Below are 12,400 nucleotides of genomic sequence, written 5' to 3'. Positions count from 1 at the left end.
GGCTTGTGCTGTACGATCAAGAATTGACAAATGGGACCTCATAAAACTGCAAAGCTTCTGTAAGGCAAAAGACACTGTCAATAAGACAAAAAGGCCACCAACAGATTTGTAAAGGATCTTTACCTATCCTAAATCAAATAGGGGACTAATATCCAATATATATATATAAAGAAATCAATAAGGTAGACTCCAGAAAATCTAATAACCCCATTAAAAAATGGGGCTCAGAGCTAAACAAAGAATTTTTGCTTGAGGAATACCGAATGGCTGAGAAGCACCTGAAAAATTGTTCAGCATCCTTAATCATCAGGGAAATGCAAATCAAAACAACCCTGAGATTCCACCTCACACCAGTCAGAATGGCTAAGATAAGAAATTCAGGTGACAGCACATGCTGGCAAGGATGTGGAGAAAGAGGAACACTCCTCCATTGTTGGTTGGATTGCAAGCTTATACAACCACTCTGGAAATCAGTCTGGTGGTTCCTCAGACAATTGGACATAGTACTACCGGAGGATCCAGCAATACCTTTCCTGGGCATATATCCAGAAGATGTTCCAACAGGTAAGAAGGACACATGCTCCACTATGTTCATAGCAGCCTTATTTATAATAGCCAGAAGCTGGAAAGAACCCAGATGCCCCTCAACAGAGGAATGGATACAGAAAATGTGGTACATTTACACAATGGAGTACTACTCAGCTATTCAAAGGAATGAATTTATGAAATTCCTAGGCAAATGGTTGGACCTGGAGGGCTATCATCTTGAGTGAGGTAAACCAATCACAAAAGAACTCAAATGGTATGTTCTCACTGATAAGTGGATATTAGCCCAGAAACTTAGATTACCCAAGATATATGATTCAATTTGTGAAACACATGAAACTCAAGGAGAAGGAAGACCAAAGTGTGGACACTTTGCCCCTTCTTAGAATTGGGAACATAACACCCATGAAAGGAGTTACAGAGTCAAAGTTTGGAGCTGAGACAAAAAGATGGACCATTTAGAGACTGCCATATCCAGGGATCCATCCCATAATCAGCCTCCAAACACTGTCACCATTGCATACACTAGCAAAATTTTGCTGAAAGGACCCTGATATAGCTGTCTCTTGTGAGACTATGCCGGGGCCTAGCAAACACAGAAGTGGATGCTCACAGTCAGCTATTGGATGGATCACAGGACCCCCAATGGAGGATCTAGAGAAAGTAAGCAAGGAGCTATAGGGAACTGCAACCCTATAGGTGGAACAACTATATAAACTAATCAGTACCCTGGAGCTCTTGTCTCTAGCTGCATATGTATCAAAAGATGGCCTAGTTGGCCATTGCTGGAAAAAGAGACCCATTGGTCATGTAAACTTTATATTCCCCAGTACAGAGGAATGCCAGTGCCAAAAAGTGGGACTGGGTGGTAGGGGAGTGGAGGGGAGTGTATGGGGGACTTTTGGGATAGCATTGGAAATGTAAATGAGGAAAATACCTAATAAGATATCAAAAAAGGAAAAAATAAAGAAAAAAATACTCAATAAAATTCTCACAAACTGAATCCAAGAATGCATCTAAATGATCATCCATCATGATGAAGTCGGCTTCATCCCAGGGATGCAGGGATTGTTCAATATATGGAAATTAAACATTGTAATCCATTTTATAAACAAATTCAAAGAAAACAACCACATTCTCATCTCATTAGATGCTAAGAATCAGACAAAATTCAACACCCCTTCATGGTAAAAATCTTGGAACTATAAGGACTTCAAGACCCATATCTAAACAAAGTAAAAGCAATATATAGCAAACCAGTAGCCAATATGAATGGAAACTTGAAGCAATCCCACTAACATCAGGGACTAGACAAGGCTGTCCACTCTCTCAGTATATTCAATATAGTACTTGAAGTCTTGGCCAGAGCAATTAGAAAACAAAAGAGTTCAAAGGATGCACATTGGAAAGGAATAAGTCAAGATATCACTATTTGCAGATGATATGATAGTTACTTCAGTGACCCCAAAAAATCCACCAGAGTACTCCTAAACCTGATAAAGAACTTCAGCAAAATGGCTGCATATAATCTGAACCCAAATTAATTGACTGCCTTCCTCTGCTCAAAGGATAAACAGGCTAAGAAAGAAATTAGGGAAACTTTACCCTTCACATTAGTCTCAAATAATATAAAATACCTTGGTGTGACTCTAACCAATCAAGTGAAAGAGCTGTAAGACAAGAACTTCAAGTCTCTGAAGAAAGAAATAGAACATCTCAGAAGATGTAAAGATCTCTCATGCTCATGGGTTGGCAGGATTAATATACTAAAAATAACTATCTTGCAGAAAGCAATCTACAGATTCAATGCAATCTTCATCTAAATTCTAACTCAATCCTTCATAGAGTTAGACAATTTGCAAATTCATTTGGAATAACAAAAAACCCAGAATCCTGAAAAGTATTCTCAACAATAAAAGATCTTCTGGGGGAATCACCAATCCAGACTGTTCTGGAGAGCAATAGTGACAAAAACTGTATTTTATTGGTTCAGAGACAAGAAAGCAGATCAATAGAACTGAATTGAAGACCCAGAAATGAATCCACACACCTATGAGCACTTGATCTTTGCCAAATGATCTAAAACCATCCAGTGGAGAAAAGACAGCATTTTCAACAAATGGTGCTGCTTCAACTTGAGATGAGCATGTAGAAGAGTGCACATTGATCCATTTGTATCTCCTTGTACAAAGCTCAAATCCAAGTGGATCAAGGACCTCCACTTAAAACCAGACACACTGAACATAATAAAATAGAAAGTGGGGAAGAGCCTCAATCAAATGGGTACAGGTAAAAAAAAATATTCCTGAACAAAACAATGGCTTATGCTCTAACATCAACAATAGACAAGTAGCACCTCATTAAATTAAATTGTAAAGCTTCTATAAGGTAAAGGACACTGTTAATAGGACAGAACAGCAACCAACAGATTGGGAAAAGATCTTTCCAACCCTACATCCTATAGACAGCTAATATACAATATATACAAAGAATTCAAGAAGTTAGACTTCAGAGAACCAAATAACCCTATTTATAAAATGAGGTAAAGAGCTAAACAAATAATTCTCAACTGAGGAATTCCCCATGGCTGAGAAGCAACTAAAATAGTGTTCAACATCCCTATTCATCAGGGAAATTCAAATCAAAACAACCCTGAAACTTCACCTCACACCAGTCAAAATGGCTAATATCAAAAATTCAGGTGATACCAGATGCTGGCAAGGATATGGAGAAAGAGGAACACTCTTCCATTGTTGTTGGGATTGCCAGCTGGTACAACCATTGTAGAAATCAGTCTGTTGATTCCTCAGAAAAGTTGATATAGTACTACCTGAGGATCCAGCTATACCACTCCTGGACATATATCCAAAAGATGCTCCAATATATAAGAAGGACACATTCTCCACTATATTTATAGCTATGTTATTCAGCCAAAAGATGGAAAGAAGCCAAACGTCCTTCAACAGTGGAGTTGATGCAGAAAATATGGTACACTTACACAATGGAGTACTACTCGGCTATTAAAAACAATGACTTCACAAGAGACAGCTATCTTTGGGTCCTTTCAGCAAAATCTTGCTAGTGTATGCAATGGTGTCAGCGTTTAGAAGCTGATTATGGGATGGATCCCTGGATACGGCAGTCTCTAGATGGTCCATCCTTTCATCACAGCTCCGAACTTTGTCTCTGTAACTCCTTCCCTGGGTGTTTTGTTCCCAATTCTAAGAAGGGGCACAGTGTCCACATTTTGGTCTTCATTCTTCTTGAGTTTCATGTGTTTAGCAAATTGTATCTTATATCTTGGGTATCCTAAGTTTTGGGCTAATATCCACTTATCAGTGAATACATATTGTGTGAGTTCCTTTGTGATTGTGTTACCTCACTCAAGATGATGTCCTCCAGGTCCATCCAAAGATAGCTGTCTCTTGTGAGACTATGCAGGGGCCTAGCAAACACAGGAGTGGATGCTCACAGTCAGCTATTGGATGTATCACAGGGCTCCCAATGGAGAAGCTAGAGAAAGTACCCAAGGAGCTAAAGGGATCTGCAACCCTATAGTTGGAACAACATGATGAACTAACCAGTACCCCGGAGCTCTTGTCTCTAGCTGCATATGTATCGAAAGAGGGCCTAGTCGGCCATCACTGGAAAGAGAGGCCCATTGGACTTGCAAACTTTATATGCCCCAATATAGGGGAATGCCAGGGCCAAAAGAATGGGAATGGGAGGGTAGGGAAGTGGGGGGCGGTATGGGGGACTTTTGGGATAGCATTGGAAATGTAATTGAGGAAAATATGTAATAAAAAAAATGATAAAAAAAAAGAAAAAAAAAAAACAATGACTTCATGAAATTCACAGGCAAATGGATGGAACTAGAAAATATCATCCTGAGTGAGGTAACCAAGTCACAAAAGAACTTCTAGGGGAATCACCAATCCAGACCTCAAGCTGTTCTGCAGAGCAATAGTGACAAAAACTGTATTTTATTGGTACAGAGACAAGCAAGTGAATCAATAGAACTGCATTGAAGATCCAGAAATGAATCCACACACCTGTGATCACTTGATCTTTCCCAAAGGATCTAAAACCATCCAGTAGAGAAAAGACAGCATTTTCAACAAATGGTGTGCAGTTACTGATAAGTGGATATTATCCCAAAAGCTTGGAATACCCAAGATACAATTCCCAGACCATATGAAGCTCAAGAAGAAGGAAGATCAAAGTGTGGATGCTCCGTTCTTAGAAGGGAGAACAAATTATTCAAGGGAGGAAATATGGAGACAAATTGTGGTGAAAAGACTGAAGGAAAATTCATCTAGAGATTGCTCCACCTGAACATCCATCCCATATACAGTCACCAAACCCCAACACTATTGTGGATGGTAAGAGGTGCTTAAGGACAGGAGCCTGATATAGCAGTCTCCTGAGAGGCTCTGCCAGAGCCTGACAAATACAGAGGTGGATGCTCACGGCCAACCATTGGACTGAGCATACGGTCCCCAAAGGTGGAGTTAAAGAAAGGAAACCCTATAGAAGGAACAACAATATGAACTAACCAGTACCCCCAGAGCTTGTGTCTCTAGCTGCATATGTAGCAGGAGATGGCCTAGTCAGGCATCACTGGGAGGAGAGACCCTTGATCTTGCAAAGATTATATGCCCCAGTACAGGGGAATGGTAGGGCCAGGATGTGGGAGTGGGTGGGTTGGGGAGCATGGAGAGGGGAGGATATAGGAGACTTTCATAATAGCATTTGAAATGTAAATGAAGAAAATATCTAATAAAATTGTTTAAGAAAAAAAAAAAGAAAGAAAGGACTGAAGGAGCTGAATGGGCTTGCAATCTATAGAAAGAACAACAGTATCAACTAACCAGTACCCCAGAGCTCCCAGGGACTAAACCACCAACCAAAGAGTAGACATGGAAAGACCACTGGCCCCAGCTGCATACATAGGTGGGGATTGTATTGTTGGATATCAGTGAAAGGAGATACCCTTGGTCCTGTGAAGGTTCTATGCCCCAATGTATGGGAAAGCCATGGTGGGGTGTTGGGACTGGGTGGGTGGGTGGGGATGCATCCTAATAGAAGCAGGGAGAGGGAGAATAGTATAGGGGGATTCTTGAGGGGAATCTGAGAAAGGGAATAACATTTGAAATGTAAATAAATAAAATATTCAATTTTAAAATAAAGTAAAATATAAATGAAACAATGAAAAAAAGCAGAGGATAAACACATTTTAATGCTTGCCATAACACCAAGTTTACACAAAGGTAGTGAATTAATGTGTTTCAAGTCCACATTTAAGCAAATTTATCTGAGTTCTTAGGGATAGTGTTGAAAATTTTAAGTCATATGAGGTGCATATGACTGTCACCGTTGGCAAATAATTATAGTCTAGACTTATAAGAGTATATCTAAAACAAAACAAACAAAATCCCACAAAATATATAAAGATTACATACATTTATTGTCTGATTTTTTACACCACCAGAATACTACCATGGCCTTATAAAGCCTAGAGGCAGTCAATGAATTTGTTGCAATATAAAGCAAGATTTTAAACATTTCTGGAATCCCAGGTCTGTGCTACTCACCAACACAGTTTAAAAGATATGGCTTAAGAATATTGCAAGCCTGAATTCAGCTTAATGTTACATTAGTTGTGTGAGAATGATTTATTGTAACAGAGTGCAAATTCAACTATTGAGTCCTTAATAATAAATAATGAAGAGTTTGCAAGGCAGGAAAATCAAGTATTATGTTGATAGAAGCACAATTTAATTGATGACAAAATATAACAATCTGCTATCAGACAACATAATTAAATGTAGCTGTAACGTTTCTGAATTATTTTATTTTAAGGTGGTAAGATATTGCACAATAGAACATTGTTTTGTTATTGTTATAAGCTTCGATACTCCTACCAAGAGTAGGAGTTTAATATTTGGCAGGGAATTCAGTGACCTTAACCTGGAAATCCTATTGAAGAACTATTAAACATTTAAAGACAAACTGCCTATTATTTCTCTCAAATTTCACTGGGCAATTAGGAATACACATTTTATATTATTTCATATTAGCTGTTTTGTGCCTTAATGATGTGATGGCAACTATCACAGGGTCAGCAGAATATTTAATGTTTACCAGGGATCTGTACAATATAAAACTGCCACAAGAATGACACTGGTAAGCCCAATGGTGTCTATGGCAATTTTTCCTCCTTAGCAAGTATGGTCAGAGACCTGAGAAGTAAAATGTCTCTGAGGTATTTTTATATAATCTGCTTTAGCTTCAGTTTATTTATTTTTTCATCCATTGAAGAAATGTGCATCCCATAAATTTGTTATATTCATTTATAATATTCTGAAAGCTTTGTAAAATATTTACCCTGTAGGAATTTTTAGTTTCTTCATCTATAAAAGAGAGATAAAGTCCTAGCAATGAGAAAAAACTGTAATAATTGATGGGATGCTTTTGGCTATAGTTCCTGTCACATGACAGGAGCTCAATACTTGTCAAATTTTCAGAATCATTGCTCCTTCTTATTAACAACAATAACATTATAGACATGGTTATAACTTTGGGGGATGTCAGTTCAGTTTAAGAGAACCCATTGCCTCAATAAAACATTGTCCTATCCTTGTATCTAGTCATGTGGGTGGCAGAAACCATAGCAACAAAGAACAATGTCATTCTGTTCACTATTGATTGGACCAGTGTGGAACACAGGCCTGAGCTGAGTTAATCAGATTCTCTCTCTGAGGAATGTGAAATTGCCATGCAGCTCCATGAAGGCTGGGATAGAGGGACTCATAAATCTTAAAGAGAGAAAGAGCCTTTTTCTGTCTTATTTGTAAAAAGTCAAAGAGAAAAAAAAAGATGTTCAGGATAATAACAATGAATCAGATAGAGAAGCAAAAACACTATCAAGGGAGTGTTGCCTGCATGTTTCTAATGTTTCTGTGCCTGGATTCTTATATGCTGGCTTTCCCTGAATTTTAGGAGAAAGTTCAGTATCGGTTTAAAAATATAAATGTATGTTTAAACTGGCTTTCATTCTCCCCAACTATATGCATTTGGAAGTTATTCAACCAAAGTAAAACATGAAATAATGGTCAAAAACTATATTATTCATAAGAATAATCTTTGAAATTGCTTCTATTTTATTTTATTACAACATGATGTCAACATTTCTGTGATCATTATGACAAAGATTTACATGAAATGTAGGACCCCAAATCTAGGGACCCCCACTCTAGTCTAGGAACAGGGAGCACCCACGAACACAAGAATCCTCTCTTGTTGCAAGATGCACGAAGCTTTATTGGCAGAGCTCTGGGTCGACACGTACCTAACACAGGAGGCAGGGGAATCAACCCCAAGGCTCCGGAGTTAGGGGTTTTTAAAGAAGCAAAGGGTTAGGAATACAAAGAATTTTGACAAAGGCATGGGATTGATTCATTAACAGAAAGATTACATGTCAGCAAAGGGGGCATCAGAGCTTTGTTCCGGTGGGATTGGGGCTTATCTTTGTACACGGCGCCAAGGGGTAATAGACAGAAGGGAGGTTCCGGCCAGATGGTGTGGACTAGATAAGATGACCCTGCCTGTCTTCGGATTGAGGGGAGATTCCGGCCAGATGGTGTTAGCTTAGATAATGTAGCCCCATTTGTCCTTGAATACCTTTTCATCTTTATGGCCAAGATGTTCTTAGGAATGCCTTAACAACAGCCCTGCCCTGGCATGCCTGGGGGCTGTTCTGCTTTGTTCTCCGTCCCAGATCAGGGCTGTGAAATCCTAAACAAGTTACAATATTCCATCTTCCTTCAGAAACATTCTTGTTACACCCCCTTCTCATTTCCTCATTTGTAAATCTAAGTAAGCAAGAAACATTAAAATAAATCATGTTCTCAGAAATTAAGAACAAAGCAATGCAGATCCCTCAGAACTTTGAGAGAATAATCCAAAAACCAGAGGGCATACATAGGCTGGTTCATGGCCCAGGTCACATATGTAGCAGAGGACTGACTTGTATGGCCTCAGTTGGAGAGGATAAGTTTTTTTTTTTCCTTTCAAATATTTTTATTAGGTATTTTCCTCATCTACATTTCCAATGCTATCCCAAAAGTCCCACAAACCCTTCCCCCAATCCCCTACCGACCCACTCCCACTTTTTGGCCCTGGCGTTCCCCTGTACTGGGGCATATAAAGTTTGCATGACCAATGGGCCTCTCTTTCCAGTGATGGCCGACTAGGCCATCTTTTGATACATATGCAGCTAGAGACAAGAGCTCCGGGGTACTGGTTAGTTCATATTGTTGTTCCACCTATAGGGTTGCGGATCCCTTCAGCTCCTTGGATACTTTCTCTAGCTCCTCCATTGGGGGTCCTGTGATCCATCCAATATCTGACTGTGAGCATCCACTTCTGTGTTTGCTAGGCCCCTGCATAGTCTCACAAGAGACAGCTATATCAGGGTCCTTTCAGCAAAATCTTGCTAGTGTATGCAATGGTGACAGTGTTTGGAGGCTGATTATGGGATGGATCCCTGGATATGGCAGTCTCTAGATGGTCCATCCTTTTGTCTCAGCTCCAAACTTTGTCTCTGTAACTCCTTTCATGGGTGTTTTGTTCCCAATTCTAAGAAGGGACAAAGTGTCTACACTTTGGTCTTCATTCTTCTTGAGTTTCATGTGTTTTGCAAATTGTATCTTATATCTTGGGTATTCTAAGTTTCTGGGCTAATATCCACATATAAGTGAGTACATATTGTGTGAGTTCTTTTGTGATTAGGTTACCTCACTCAGGATGATGCCCTCCAGGTCCAACCATTTGTCTAGGAATTTCATAAATTCATTCTTTTTAATAGCTGAGTAGTACTCCATTGTGTAACCTGTGGAAACTTGATGCCCCATGAAAGAGGGATTCTGCTGTGGGTGAGGAAGGAATGGGTGGGCATGTGATGGAGAACTCTCTCAGAGGTGGGGGGCATAGGGTGAAGAACTCAGGGAGGGTGGACCAAGAAGGGGGCCAACTCTGGGATTGTATATAAATAAAATACTTTAATAAAAATAAATGTAATATATTCAATAAATATTATTTTCAAAACCAGAAATATTAAAATATATACTAGATTTATCTATTACGTTACTGGAAAAATATCTAGAGTTTTATGTTAAACCATACTTTGTAACTCATATGAATGTTGTTATTTTCCTACAGACTCTAATAATCATGGTGTAATTTATTAATTATATTAATATTATAGTTTATTCAGCTCTTCAAGTTCTAAATTTGAGTTTAGAGCATTTATATTATGCTCAATTTCTCAATGCCTTATCTTGGTGGAGTTGATTTTATATTTAAGTGGTGCCTAATACAAAATGACTAAGGATAGCAACAAAAACTTAAAAGAAAGCACTTAAAGAAAGAACCATGTCTTGAAAAATTACTAAGTATAACTGTGAAAGTACTGCGGAAATTGGGTTTAAAATAGAATATTAAATTCAGTATAGCAAGGAAATTATGATTATTTGTGATAAAATGTGTACAAGATAACTTGCACTAACTTAAAAATGTGGTTCACATGCAGCAAGAGAGCTGCATATTATTCTGCCAGGGTAGCTTAGTGTTTAATGTGAAAATGTCATAAAACTCAGCAAGAGATAAAATAATTCTTGGTTTAAATAACCATAGGTCCTGTTCAAGATATTCAGACAGTGTTAGAACATTCTTATAAAAAATAATGACAACCACAGAGACTACTGGAACAGTGTTCTAGAAATAAGAAGAATGAATCTCATACAAAATTAAGTAATCCCACATAGGAATGAATCCATGAAAACATTATCTGAATATATCTCATACTTCACTATTTCTTGTACCCTGTAGAAATATAGAATATATACTATTGTATTGTCTAAAATAACTGCTTTGTTCTTATGACAAAAATCAAATGCATATTACCTATTTTATGTTCTAAGAGGCTTAATTCATCCTCTTTATTTTCTCAAAAAAAAAAAAACATGATGAGTAAGGAAGCGTTTGCTATAATTTACAAATACTATCAGTTGTGTTGATTTTAGCTTGCTATGTTATCAATTTTTAAAAATGCCTCCTAGATTTTACAATACCATCGACCACACCTTAGGGTGTATTCCAGCTGCTAAAAGTTCCATCAACCTCGAATTTAGTGTCTCTACTATTAGAGTTAGGAGAATAAAATCTGAGCTACTTTAAGTAAAATCATGTGTGGTATATAAGTATTGGTACTGTCTTTCAGGTTCTGCAAGGTTTTTAGAATGAAAAATAAAGGCAGGAAAAATAAGTAAACAGGTTATATTTTGACTGCTTATGGATTAAGGTCAAATTTTATATCTATGTCACAGCTTGATTAGAAATAGTTTACACAAAATCAATAGTTGTTCTTATGTAAAAAATGATTTACCAAAATTTTAAAATGAAATCGACACAAAACATTTAACCCTGAATTTACATTACTGAAAACTGGAAATATTCAGTAGTTCTTATCATTGAATTAAGTACAACTTTCTGCAGTATAATATTACATGCAATGCACATGACCCTATGAAAATTTTAGTATAATCCGTGTTTATGTATCTTTTCAAAAAGACGATTCAGTGACATTGTTTATAGTAACCACAAACCCTCTTGTACTAATCTACTGGGAAATTAATCTAGGAGTGGGTGCCAAATTAACTTATTCTGGGACCATCAAAGTTTTTCTATTAAATCAAGAAGAATATTAAAGGGACAAAAGAAATGATACCTCAGTAGTTAAGAAGGGTCCTTACTCTTTAGGAAGAATTATGTACAACTCTCCCATTTTACAGGGCTAACAGTTGAACATATTTCCACCGCCAGGGTATCCAACACCCCAATTTGTGTATCCCCTTGTACATATCCATGTAATACACCCACACACCCACACCCACACCCACACTCACACACACACACACACACACACACATATATATATATGAATGAATGAAATATGCTAGAGCATGGAGCTAACTCCAGCCATTTGTCATATAGTTTATATTCAAGAGTTTGAGGTAGGTAAGTACTAATCTTCATACATAACACTTACAACTGCTTTGAATATCCTTCAAAGCACCGTTGTTATTCCTGGCACATTTTGCTTTATTTTGTAAGTAATCTCATCAATAATACCCATTTAAATATTTCACTTTTGTTTGAAATAAAGTACAAAATAATTCAGTAACTACTAATTATGAAAAGCACCCTTGAAGATTAGGACCATTAAAGTACTTTCCTAAATTCTGTGGCAAATGTAGCAATGTCTGGTATGAATAGATGAGGACAACTTATTTACTATGTTCATAGTTGTACAAGTAAGAATTTAACTCACATATCCCAGATACAGCATACTATATTCTTTTTATTTTCTTTTTTATTAGGTATTTTCTTTATTGACATTTCAAATGTTATCCCCTTTTCCACCCCCCCCCCTCAAAACCCACTATCCCATCCCGCCTCTCCCTACTTCTATGAGGGTATTCCTCGACTAAGACACACACTCCTGCCTCCCTGCCCTGGCATTCCCCTACACTGGGAGATCAAGCCTTCACAGGAGCAAGGATCTTCCTCCCATTGATGCTCTATAAGACCATCCTCTGCTACATATGCAGCTGGAACCATGGGTCCCTCCACGTGTACACTTTGGTTAGTGGTTTAGTCCCTGGGAGTTCTGGGAGGGGTTCTTGTTGGTTGATATTATTGTTCTTCCTATGGGGTTGCAAAACCCTTCAACTCAGTCATTCCTTTCTCAACCCCTCCATTGGGGACCACATGCATAGTTAAATGGTTGACT

The sequence above is a fragment of the Mus caroli genome, unplaced genomic scaffold (assembly GCF_978045245.1).
Source record: "Mus caroli unplaced genomic scaffold, Mus_caroli_1 scaffold_5, whole genome shotgun sequence".
NCBI lineage: Eukaryota > Metazoa > Chordata > Mammalia > Rodentia > Muridae > Mus > Mus caroli.
This window is presented reverse-complemented; position numbering follows the sequence as displayed.